We start from the raw sequence: 14098 nt of genomic DNA on the forward strand, positions 1-14098 counted from the left end.
TCCCAAACAGGTCCAACCTGAAATGTTAACTCTGTTTTCTCTCCACAGATGCAGACAGACCTGCTGAACCTTTCCAGCGATTTCTGTTTTTGTTTCTGAATTCCAGCTTCCGTAAGTTCTTTTGGTTTTTGTTTAACTGTAAACTCTACAATGGCAGCAGAATGGCAAACAATGAATATAACTGGACTTTGGTGGTTAGCTGTGCCTAACAATAATCTTTGGTCAGGTCAAGGGTTGTCAGATTCATAGCCTTTAAGGATCTTCTGTATGCAGGTACCAGAAAAACAGGAGCTTTGGTTAGAACGTTCAGTGTGCAGTTAGCCACGCAGAATCTATTTTCGTGAAATTAGGAAATAAAGGCTAAGTTTTCTCATTGAGGGCAGGAAATAGAAGTTGGCACTGTTTCCAGGTTCAGAACTGCCTCTGGAGGGAGCAGATTGAATGCATAATCAGATGGAGTCAGGTTTGGTAGCCAATTAGAACATGGAGGCAGAAACAGAAGTCAGTCAGATGAAGTATGGCCGAACTTAACGAAAACCATCATCGTGCACTGATTTTAAATGTTGGGGAGAAAGATGAAGGTTTCCTGTGAATCTTGGAGTGAACTGCAGTATATTAGGATATTAATGGAAAGCCAGTAACTAGAGTTACAGAATCATAGAGATGTGCAACATGGAAACAGACCCTTTGGTCCAACTTGTCCATGCCGACCAGATATCCTAAACTAATCTTGTTCCATTTGCCAGCATATGGCCCATATCCCTCTAAACCCTTCCTATACATATAACCATCCAGATACCTTTTAAATGCTGTAACTGTACCAGCCTCCACTACTTCCTCTAGCAGCTCATACCATACAGGCAGCATCCTCTGTGTGAGAAAGTTGCCCCTTAGGTCCCATTTTTATCTTTCCCCTCTCACCTTAAATCTATGCCCTCCAGTTCTAGACTCTCCCACTCCAGGGAAAAGACCTTGTCCATTTATCCTATCCTACCCCTCATGATTCTATAAACCTCGATAAGGTCACCCCCATACTGTTCTCATTTCATCCAGTAATCTCCCCACTACTGCCTCCAAGCTCATTGTCTCCTAATGCCACACAGTTCACTTCTAACTCCTTCCCAAAATCGACAAACTGCCAGGTAGATCCATTGTTTCTGCCTACAGAACTCATCACTTCCTACCTCGACACAATTTTTTCTCCCCTTGTCCTGTCCGTTTTGCCTACATCCACAATTCTTCTGACACTTTCTATCAGTTTCGGAATTTCCAGTTTGTGGACTCCAGCCACACCATCATAGTCAGGGTAATACCTGCTATTTACTTCCTCCCTCTTTACCATCCAAGGCCCCAGACCCAGTTTCCAGATGAAGCAACAGTTTGCTTGAAATTCACTCAACCAGACTTCACTGCTCACAATGTGGTCTCCTCTATACTGGGGAAACAAAGCACAGACTGAGGGACCGCTTTCCAGAACACCTACATTCTGTCCGCACAAATGACCCTGGGCTTCCATTTGCCTGTCAATTCAACACACCACTATGTTCCCAGGCCAACATCTCTACCTTGGACTTGCTGCAGTGCTCCAGTGAAGCTCAGCGCAAGCTGGAAGAACTGCATCTTATTTTCCACTTTGGGATCCTGCAGCTTCAGGGCTTAAAATCAAGTTTGATAATTTTAGGGTCTGAGCACCCCATATCCTTTCCCCAACGCCTACATATGCAGGCCTTGTCATCATATGGGTTGCTATCACAACCCATTGGTATCCCATTGTCAGCTATTAATGCTCCACATTAGAAGCTATTGAATTTCCCAGGCTGACTTTAACCCATTTCTATGTCTGCACAACTTGTTCTTTATCTATGTGCTCCAACTCTACCTGTCATTCATTCCTCACCATGACCCCCCCCACCCCCCCACTCATCCCCACCCCCTTCCGTCAACCCACCTTTGGCATATATGTCTACCTTTTTCCAGCTACAGTCAGTTTTGAGGAAGGATCACTGGATCTGGAAATATTAACTCTGCTTTCTCTCCACAGATGCTGCCAGATTTGCTGAGTTTCTCCAACAATTTCTGTTTTTTGTTTTGGATTTACAGCATCCACAGTTCTTTGGGTTTTTTTTGTGATCTTACCAGCGGCCTCTATAAACTCAGCCTCCTTACTTGTAGATTCTATTCTACTTGTGATGAATGGTGGTATTCTGTTAGCTATTCTAATAGCTTTCTATACTTCTATTCCAACCTTCTATGATTCATTATGAGGACACGCAAATCTCTCTGCATCTCAGTGCTCTGTCTACAATTCCTCACTGCACAGATAATTTGCTTATGATTTACTTTTCCTGCACTATATTCCAATTGCCAGGTCTTTGCCATTCGCTTAACCTATCCATATCGCTTTGTGGCACCTTTGTGTCCTCTTCACAACTTACTTTATTTGCCTTTGAGTAATAAGCAACTTTAGCAACAACTTCTTTGATTCCTTCATCCAAAGCACTTATATAAATAGTGGACATGAAGCCCTAGCACTGACCCTTGTGACACAGTTGTCATAGAGGTATACAGCACAGAAACAGACCCTTCCGCCCAACTTGTCTACGCTGACCAGACATCCCAATCTGATCTAGTCCCACTTGCCAGCATTTCGCCCACTTCCTTCTAAACGCTTGCTATTCATGTACCCATCCAGATGCCTCTTAAATGTTGTAATTGTACCCTTCTCCAGCACTTCCTCTAGCAGCTTGTTCCATATATACACCACCATCTGCATGAAAAAATTACCCCTCAGGTCCTTTTTAAATGTTACCCCTCTCACTTTAAATCTCTGCCCTAGTTGTGGACTCCCCCAACCCAGGGAAAAGAACTTGCCTACTTACCCTATCCACTCATGATTTTATAAACCTCTATAAGGTCACCCCTCATCCTCTGACACTCCAGGGAAAACAACCCAGCCTATTCAGCTTCTCCTTATACTCAAACCCTTCAACCCTGACAACATCCTTGTAAATCTTTTCTGAAACCTCTCAGGCTTAACAACATCCTTCCTGTAGCAGAGAGACCAGAACTGCACTCAGTATTCTAAAAGTCACCTTATAAATGTCCTGTACAACTGCAATATGATGTCCCAACTCTGTACTCAATGACTTGACCAATGAAGGCAAGCATGCCAAATGCCTTCTCCACCACCCTGTCAACCTTCAACTCCAATTTCAAGGAACTATGCACCTGGGCCCCTAATCATGATTCGGAGATGCCGGTGTTGGTCTGGGGTGTACAAAGTTAAAAATCACGCAACACCAAGTTACAGTCCAACAGGTTTAATTGGAAGCACTAGATTCTGGAGCGCTGCTCCTTCATCAGGTGGTTGTGGAGGACACAATTGTAAGACACAAGATTTATAGCAAATGTTTACAGTGTGATGTAACTGAAATTATACACTGAAAAATACCTTGATTGTTTGTTAAGTCTCTCATCTGTTAGAATGACCATTATCTGGGATGATACCAATTGTTAAAGTTAATCTGAGAGTGTAATTTTTTAAAAACGTTTTGTGATTTACGAATGAAAGAAGTGATACTAACATGGTCATTCTAACAGATGAGAGACTTAACAAACAATCAAGGTATTTTTCAAAATATAATTTCAGTTACATCACACTGTAAACCTTTGCTATAAATGCTGTGTCTTACAATTGTGTCCTCCACAACCACCTGATGAAGGAGCAGCGCTCCGAAAGCTAGTGCTTCCAATTAAACCTGTTGGACTATAGCCTGGTGTTGTATGATTTTTAACCCTGGACCCCTAAGTCTCTTTGTACAGCAACACTCCCCAGGGCTCCACCATTAACTGTAGAAGTCCTGCCCTGGTTTGCCTTACCAAAATGCAACAACTCCATCTGCCAATTGGCCCATCTGATCAAGGTTCTGTTGTACTTTGACATAATCTTCTTCACTGTCCACTACACCACCTATTTTGATGTCATCTGCAAACTTATGAACCATGCCTCCCATATTCACATCCAAATCATTTTTATAAATGAAAAGCAATGGACCCAGCACCGATCCTTGTGGCATACCATTGGTCACAGATCTCCACTCTGAAAAGCAACCCTCTACCACCATTTTCTGTCTCCTACCTTCAAGCCAATTTTATATCTGCTTGGCGAACTCCCCCTAGATCTGGTGTGATCTAATTTTATTGACCAGTCTACCAGGCAGAACTTTGTTGAATGCTTTACTGAGTTCCATATGGACAACGTCTATCAGTCTGCCTTCATCAATCTGTGTCATCGGTTTGAAAACAATAGCAGAATAAATGCCAACTCTGACTGAAAGCAAAACAATAGACACTGGGCAGTGAAAAATATCAAAATGGAGGACAGTGATCATGTTCTGATGTTGTTGAATTCAATGCTGCTCTGGAAGGATGTAAAGTGCCTTACCAGAAAAGGAGGTGCTGCCGCTGCTCCAGCTTGCATTGGACGTCACCGGAACACTGCAGCAAGCCTAGGACTGAGGAACTGACAGCATGAAATTTAGGTGATGCATTGAAATAACAAGCACTGGAAGATTGGGAAAACACTTGCTGACTTGGGCAGCATGATAACACTGCTGCTTCACCGCACCAGAGTTCCAGGTTTGATTCCACCCTCAGATGATGGTCTGTGTGGAGTTGAATGGCTTGCTTCCAGACGTAGGAATTATATGATTGAGTGCAGGTGTTATAGGAGCTGATGCTATTGGCCATAGAGGATTGCAGCATTATATGTCATTCCCTTTCCTTACAAAAGAACATAATGCCTGGAAAAGGTGGTGAGTATTCATGCTTAGAGGATCATATTAATGGAAGAATGGGCAATGGACACACTCAGGGTTCCAGATGTGGAGGAATTCACTCTTGGAAACTGGAATTCCATGAAGGAGATACGATCTCAGGAGTAAAGGGGATGCCACCCCAACTGGTATTATGCTAAGCCCTCAGTAGCATTATCATTATGCTAAGCATTTCAGTGGCTTCTCATCTGCTAGGCTGGTTCACATAATCTCTCCTTGTGTTTGCCATCCTCACCCTTTACAGCCACAGGGGATCACACAAAACTGAGGAAGCAGTGGTCTGCCTCACAAGTGCATAGTTCACCAGCATTGATACTCTGACCGCTTTGGGTGCCAGCACCTGTTTGCATCAGCTGAACAGCTTATTCAGGAAGGGATTCCAGAGCAGAGGCAACTGTGGATAGTCCATCTCAGAAAAGGGAGAACAGACATAATGCTGCTCAACTAGGCATAGATGCAGGGCCTCAGGGGTCACAGGAAAGGAAACTATGACAGCAGTGGAAGGTGACAAAGTCACATATCGCAGTTCCTTGAAGTTGTACAGGGTAATGGTGAGAAAGTGCAGTTCATGCAACTCATATGTGCCACAATGGCTCAGGATTTTGAGAACTTCAGCCAATAGAGGAGCTAATCTCATGGATAGCTGTATATGGTATCATTCTGTGTGGATAAAGGAACAGTGCACTGAAATGTAGAGGCTGCAGGCAACACTCTATAGCCTGGAGGAGTTAGTGACAATGTTAGCGGTGGGAGTTTTGGAGCAGGTACCTGATCTGCCCTGACTAGTGAACCCTCCACAGCATCTGACAAGGGATGAGGATATAAAGGGGGAGTCTGAGGGTGCAAACCCTAAACAATGCTTTCAATATACTTATCACCTTGTTTATTCTGCCTTTTGGACTATTGCAGAGTCATTGAGTCATAGAGTTGTACAGCATGGAAACAGATTATTTGGTCCAACTCACCCATAGCAGCCTCCTGGCTGCTAAAACATAGATAGATTGCTAACTTGGCCATACAGCAAGGGATGCTGGATACATTGGCCAAGTAAAACCTTGAATCACAAAACCCACACACCAGACATAGTGCAAACACAGCAGTCAGGTGCTAATAACATCAGCATAATGTAAAGGGCAACAGTTATTCTGGACAGACATACTCCCAACAACTTAACCACTAAATAAAGGAAGGCCCAGACAGAAAGGCATCAGGTCTTGCTACACAAAGAAACTAACAGTAGCATGCCATCTAATGATTAACTCTTGTTTCAGACTATTAAGTGTATCTCTTTGATTGGCCAGAACTATAGAAAGAGGACTCCACACCAACCCACCAGCAAACATCTCATCTACCCCACAAACTATTGCTGTACTTCTAACATACATTGCCTGAACATCCCTGGACACTATGAGCAATTTAGCATGGCCAATCCACCTAACCTGCACATCTTTAGACTGTGGGGGGAAACCAGAGCACCGGACAGAAACCCACGCAGACACAGGGAGAATGTGCAAACTCCTTCAACACGGATATTTACTATACGCTACATCGATGACTGTATCGGCGCTGCCTCGTGCTCCCACGAGGAGATTGAGCAGTTCATCCACTTTACCAACACCTTCCACCCCAACCTCAAATTCACCTGGACCATCTCAGACTCCTCCCTACCCTTCCTAGACCTCTCCATTTCTATCTCGGGCGACCGAATCAACACGGACATTTACTATAAACCGACCGACTCCCACAGCTACCTAGACTACACCTCCTCCTACCCTGCCCCCTGTAAAAACGCCATCCCATATTCCCAATTCCTTCGTCTCCACCGCATCTGCTCCCAGGAGGACCAGTTCCAATACCGTACAACCCAGATGGCCTCCTTCTTCAAAGACCGCAATTTCCCCCCAGACATCATCGACGATGCCCTCCACCGCATCTCCTCCACTTCCCGCTCCTCCACCCTTGAGCCCGCCCCTCCAATCGCCACCAAGACAGAACCCCACTGGTCCTCACCTACCACCTCACCAACCTCCATATACATCGTATCATCCGTCGTCATTTCCGCCACCTCCAAACGGACCCCACCATCAGGGATATATTTCCCTCCCCTCCCCTATCAGCGTTCCGAAAAGACCACTCCCTCCGTGACTACCTCATCAGGTCCACACCCCCCACCAACCCAACCTCCACTCCCGGCACCTTCCCCTGCAACCGCAAGAAATGCAAAACTTGTGCCCACACCTCCCCCCTTACTTCCCTCCAAGGCCCCAAGGGATCCTTCCATATCCACCACAAATTCACCTGCACCTCCACACACATCATTTATTGCATCCGCTGCACTCGATGTGGCCTCCTCTATATTAGGGAGACAGGCCGCCTACTTGCGGAACGTTTCAGAGAACACCTCTGAGACACCCGGACCAACCAACCTAACCACCCCGTGGCTCAACACTTCAACTCCCCCTCCCACTCCACCAAGGACATGCAGGTCCTTGGACTCCTCCATCGCCAGACCATAGCAACACGACGGCTGGAGGAAGAGCGCCTCATCTTCCGCCTAGGAACCCTCCAACTACAAGGTTTCTCCAGTTTCCTCATTTCCCCTCCCCCCACCTTGTCTCAGTCAAATCCCTCGAACTCAGCACCGCCTTCTTAACCTGCAATCTTCTTCCTGACCTCTCTGCCCCCACCCCACTCCGGCCTATCACCCTCACCTTGACCTCCCTCCACCTGTCGCATTTCCAAAGCCCCTCCCCCAAGTCCCTCCTCCCTACCTTTTATCTTAGCCTGCTGGACACACTTTCCTCATTCCTGAAGAAGGGCGCATGCCCGAAACGTCGATTCTCCTGTTCCTTGGATGCTGCCTGACCTGCTATGCTTTTCCAGCAACACATTTTCAGCTCTGATCTCCAGCATCTGCAGTCCTCATTTTCTCCCAGAACTATAGAAAGTTCCAGTAAACCATCTAAAAGATATAAAACAGGGTTCACCTGCAGATTTCGCTCTTGGAACCGTCTGATGAGGCCAGCATGACAAGAGGCAGAGACCAACTGACCATCCAGAGACAGAGGGAAAAAACAGGTAAAAACAATGACTGCAGATGCTGGAAACCAGATTCTAGATTACAGTGGTGCTGGAAAAGCACAGCAGTTCAGGCAGCATCCTAGGAGCAGGAAAATTGACATTTCGGGCAAAAGCCCTTCATCAGGAATAGAGGCAGAGTGCCTGCAGGGTAGAGAGATAAATGAGAGGAGGGTGGGGGTGGGGAGAAACTAGAGTTGCAGTGGGAGAGGGACTCTTTGAGATTCTTGTAGAGAGAGGAGGAAAACTTCTTCAAGGCAGGCATCCTTGCAAGAGGATTCGCAGTAGGGTTAAAATCAGCGAGGTAAAAACAATGACTGCAGATGCTGGAAACCAGATTCTAGATTAGAGTGGTGCTGGAAAAGCACAGCAGTTCAGGCAGCATCCATGCAGGGTGGAGAAATAAATGACCTGCAGGCACTATTCCTGATGAAGGGCTTTTGCCCGAAACATCGATTTTCCTGTTCCTCGGATGCTACCTGGATTGCTGTGCTTTTCCAGCACCACTCTAATCTAGAAAGAGGGAGAAAAGAGCTTTGCAGACCCAGAGACTGAGCCATCAGGAGAGCAACTGCATAAATCTACAAGAGACTCTGGAAGTATTGTAACTTTAAGGCACCAAATAGAATTAAAGATTAGAATACAGTGATAGTTTCACTTCTTTCATGTGTAAATCACAAAACCCTTTTTTTAAAGTTGCATTCTCAGAAATGGTTCTAACAGATTCTAACAGATGAAAGGCTTAACAGACAATCAATTTTTCAATGTATAATTTCAGTTACATCACACTGCAAATTTTTGCTATAAATTCTGTGTTACGATCGAGCCCTCCACTATCACCTGATGAAGGAGCGTCGCTCCGAAAGCTAGTGTGCTTCCAATTAAACCTGTTGGACTATAACCTGGTGTTGTGTGATTTTAACTTTGTACACCCCAGTCCAACACTGGCATCTCCAAATCATTTCAGACAGTATCTGCCAACACACATATTCTGCATTCATGTGTCTTTTCAGTAACAAAATTATCAATTACCTGGCAGAATAGGTGAAAATATAGCCCAGGATGTGAATAATCAAATTAAGGCCAACCTATATGGAGCAGCACGGTGGCACAGTGGTTAGCACTTGCTGCCTCACTTGAGCCAGGGACCCAGGTTTCATTCCCGCCTCAGGTGACTCTGTGTGGAGTTTGCGCATTCTCCCCGTGTCTGCGTGGGTTTCCTCTGAGTGCTCCGGTTTCCTCCCACAGTCCAAAAATGTGCGGGTTAGGTGAATTGGCCGTGCTAAATTGCCCATAGTGTTTGGTGACGGGGTAAATGTAGGGGAATGGGTCGGTGTGGACTTGTTGGGCCTGTTTTCACACTGTAAATAATCTAATCTAATCTATATTTGAAGGGAGGTTTTAGGCAGCCATCTTATCAGGCAGACATGTTTTGAGTTGCCACTTTTCTGCAGAAAACATCAAAACATTATAGCAACTGCAGTAAGGGGCAGTAACATCTTTCTATCTAAACAAAGGGGACTGTAAATTTTTGAATGTTTCTCAGTCTGATTCCGTTCCCTCAAAAGTCCATCATTACAGAGCTGGACTTTCTGGTAAGAGAACCACAACGAAACAACTTCATGATCTGCTGAAAGGCTAGCTCTTTGGTGGAATCCTGCAATAATTCCAGCTATTCAAACTCAGATAAGTTATGATCTGAGAGTGGAAAAGATTTCTTTGTTTATGAGAATGTGAACGTCTGCAACTTTCCAAGGTGAGACAAAAATGTGAATGCTGAACATTTCCTTCACTTAGCACCAATGGTATCTTTTGTGTTCTTGTGTGAGTGTGTGTGCATTTGTAAGACTTTCAGGGGGAGGGTGTGAATAACCCACATAACGCTGATGGTGGTGTTCTTTAAATTGGCCACAGACTGAACGGGGCATGGAAATGCACCCATTTCTACATAAACTACAGATTATGGTTATTAAGGGAAGGGAATCCCTGTTCCTTTTATAAATAATGACACTTCAAAACACATATCTGGGATTCCTTCTACTGGTAGCATGAAAGGAAAAGATGGAGCTGAAGCATTTTATTTGAGCACAAAGGTTCTGGGCATATGTGCAACCCTAATTGACAGCAAAAGTTACATGTTCCAGTCTGCATCTTTCTCAATCCTTCAAACCCGTGATTACCAAAAATAGGCTTAGATATCTCAGTTGTACAACTCATCTCATTTTATTTGTAAGCTACCTGGTGAAGGTTTTTTTATAAATTTATTTTCCCTCATTTTTCTTATGTTAAGTGGAATGATAATTAAGGTGGCTCAGGTACAGGTCGATGATCCTTGCTGCTGAGTTCTCCTTTCCAAACTCCATGTCGGCAATAATGATAAAATCTAACCCCATGAGAAATAAAGAAATCTTTCTCCATGTTCAAAATGCATGACTACAAATAGAAAGGCTAGGTGCTTATATTAAAAAGTCTATTCACAATATTTCAGATACTTGAAACTATTTTTTTAAAAACTACATAGTACAGGAAGTGGCTTAATTGTAACCCTCCTAGAGGCAGTATTTGCAAGTAAAATGCCCATTTCTCTATAGCTCTATACTGAAACAGGTAGGACCAGTTGGAAGACATATTTCGCTGCCTTTGCTGAGTTCATTTGAGTTGCCTTTTCAAACATTCTAAATCCTAAGCTTTGCACTTCTGGAAAAGCAGGAAACAATTTAAGCTGATTTAATAAAATACAAGTAGAATGCTCATCAAGCAGGTGCCAATTACCTTTAATTTCCTAATCAGTGTCTCTGGACATTAGAAACAAACACATTTATAGGGAGATTAATTTCAAAATCTATAAGTGGAATAATTACACACCAACCATGGCTACTTTAACTTGGAGAATATAAATATTGTTGTCTGGATTTCTCCAATCCTATGTCTAATCTACATACCTGTTATATTAGCCTGTTTTTACACTCAAGTCACTTGCACCAAAATGAATGTATGATCTGCTTTACAAAACAGGAGTTCTGTCTTATATACACCAAGAATCTGTTTATTGACCCTTTCACTGTTCAACTGAAATAAAGATGAATCACAATACCATCAGATATTTGTTACAAATGTTCAAGGACTGGTTTGCACAATAGTACTAATATGGGCAGGTTAACACCAGGCGACAACATTGAAAATGACTCAGGATCTCACAGGGAGTGGCTCTGTGTAGATTGCAAGCCACATTCCAGTGCACGTAGCACAAAGAAAGGAACAGCAAATGTGGGAACCATTAATGATTAACTTCAATAAACAATGAACAACTAGCAAGGCAGAATTTCTTTTATGAAGGATAAAATCCTTCTGACAATTTTCTTTAAACATAGGCTCCCTGAATTAATATAATAAGTTTGATTTTTTTTGCAGCAGTAATTCAGATGCACTGTACTTTCACCTTTATGCTGTCAGATTAAATCAACCCAGGGCTGACAATTTTTATGCTGTCTGCTCCAGCTAAAGGGCAGGTTCCACAGCACCAGGCCGAGGCACATGGTCTCTTTTATGTCAAGGTTCATGGTTTTCACAATGCTTGGAAAAAAATCTGTATGCTTTGTGCAATATCTGTCCTCGTGACTTCCTTCTCTGTCTCTGGACTCTTGCACATCACCCATGTCTTGACTGTATTGTTGGAAGGATTTTTCAATCACCTAGATACCGTGCTCTTGAATTGCCTCTGCTTCACCAGTTCCATCTCCTGAATTATACCACTCTTCAGGCCCATCTCATTGGGTCATTTCCTCACAAATGACTTCGAGGAGAAAGTGAGGACTGCAGATGCTGGAGATCAGAGCTGAAAATGTGTTGCTGGAAAAGCGCAGCAGGTCAGGCAGCATCCAAGGAACAGGATGCTGTTCCTTGGATGGTGCCTGACCTGCTGCGCTTTTCCAGCAACACATTTTCAGCTCACAAATGACTTCCTCTAGCTCAGCATCTTCTGATTACATTTCTGTTGAGTATTGTGTGATGATGTTTTAAAATAATAATTTACCATATAGATGCAAACTGTTGTTACCGTAAAGTATTAAGTCACCGAAGAGACTCCTGCTAATTGTTTATTTAATGAGCTCTCATATTTCTTTTGCATAGGGTTCCGTCACACCTCGAATGGAGTGAAACCCACAGAGGGCAGTATTTAATCCAGGAGACAGGAGTCTCACACACCAGTCAGAAAGCTGGTGAGGACCAGAGATTGCCTCCTTAGCAGAAGGCCTGGTGTATTCATTTCTGACCAGGCACTTGTAGCCAGCTGCATGCTTTTCACAAGATCAGGGACCCTAGGAACAGAAGCCCCTTACTTGAGAGCTGCTGATCAGAAGCTCAGAACAGAACCCAGCAACTATTGGCTGTTGGCAGCGCCAGTGGGAACAGCTAACAAAACACCCACCAAAGGCCCAGAATCATCAAAGAATCTCAGGCCCAAATGATGGAGCTGAGATGGCGATGCAGTGTGGGGGTTCACGGGAAAGGGGTCGGCAGCAAGGGTGAGGGGTTATTGTAATCAAGCCTCTCCCTCTGCATGCTTTGTAAAAAAATTTTAGACAATGCCTGGTAATAGCACCAACACGTCTTATTCTTTTCTCTTCTTATAGGATTCAATTGTGCCTTTTATTTTTCCCAATCACCCATGGATTTTTAACACATTTGTTTTAATTTTATATGTGGGAGATAAAGAAAAAGACGCCTTCACAAACAGACTTTATTATACTTTTTCCCCACTGCCAGGAAAAGACACTCATGTGACCAATGAGATTTCTTGCTGCATCTTACCAAATACACTTTATTAACTATCTACTCTGACCCTCACTTCCAATTCTAACCCCATCCTGCCATGTACCATTCCCAGAACAACTTGTCAATCAGCAAATATCCTCTGAAAAAAACAGTATCCAAGGCATCTGCACCACCTTCGAGAGACCATTGTGCATTCGTGTGAGCAATGGCTTTCTGAAGCTGACCAGCTCATTCATGGCCAGCATTTGAACGAGAGAGCTGCAATTCTCCAAGAGGGATGTCCTCTTCCCAGAGGTCTACCAGTGGAGGCCATGCCAACAGACCCTGGCAGCTTGGTCTAAGGCTGACACCCTGGTCAGTCCTGTCTCAATGGAGCAGAGAAATGCCATGAAAAGGTCAATGACATTCTCTGTTCTGCCAGGTTAAGTGTCACACACTGTTCTTTCAGTTAACTCGCAATTACACACTCTCTCAGCTACTACATCAACATCCCACTAAGGTTCATGTTCTGCCGATCTCACTGTGACCTGGAACAGCTTCCTTCACCCAAACTTACTGATTCCCCCCAAACCTCCTACACCATTAACACTGCATGGCCTTTGCATTGCCTACTCATTCAGTCTGATCACCTCACTGCCTTCCCTCCCATCTGCATTGGCACTAATAGCTATGTCAACTACTTCCTCCCTTGGTCTTATCAAAGAGGACAAGAGGGAGCAAGGTCCGGTACAGCAGGAGAAGTACCCAACATTAGACTTCAGCCCTTATGGGGAGAGAATTGTGGCCTTCATGGATGACTGGGATTGTTTTGATGGGAATGCTGAGACATCCTTGTCCTGCCAAATGAGTGCGTTCCATTCTTCATTCCAACTCTCACATTAATCCCTCTGTCAGTGTTATTCATTGCACACCAGTTCTAACCACTGGCTGTGATACCTTCTCTCGTGCCTTGCAGCTCCCAGCAAATGAAGAAGGTTTTCAAAGATTACAAAGGGTTGTTGATCAAATTGGTCAATGGGCTGAAAAATGGCAGAGGAGTTCAATTTGGATAAATGCGATGTATTGTACTTTGATACAGCAAACAGGCACAAGACTTATATAATTAATGATAGGGCTGAAAATGTGTTGCTGGAAAAGCGCAGCAGGCCTTGGGTAGTTTTATAGATCAGAGAGACCTAGGGTTCAGGTACATAATTCTTTGAAGTTTGCGTCACTTATAGACAGGATGGTTAAAAAAGCATTTGGCACGCTTGACATCATTGCTCAGTCCTTTGAGTAAAGGAGTTGGGAAATTATTTGAGATTTTATGGGATATTGGTCAGGCCTTTTCTGAAATACTGCGTCTGTTTATGATCACCCAGTTGTAGGAAGGATATTATTAAAGCTAAAGAGGGTTCAGAAGAAATTTA

This window comes from Chiloscyllium plagiosum, unplaced genomic scaffold (genome assembly GCF_037043375.1).
Source record: "Chiloscyllium plagiosum isolate Xiang-an unplaced genomic scaffold, Cpla_swu_hap1 HiC_scaffold_4, whole genome shotgun sequence".
Lineage (NCBI taxonomy): Eukaryota > Metazoa > Chordata > Chondrichthyes > Orectolobiformes > Hemiscylliidae > Chiloscyllium > Chiloscyllium plagiosum.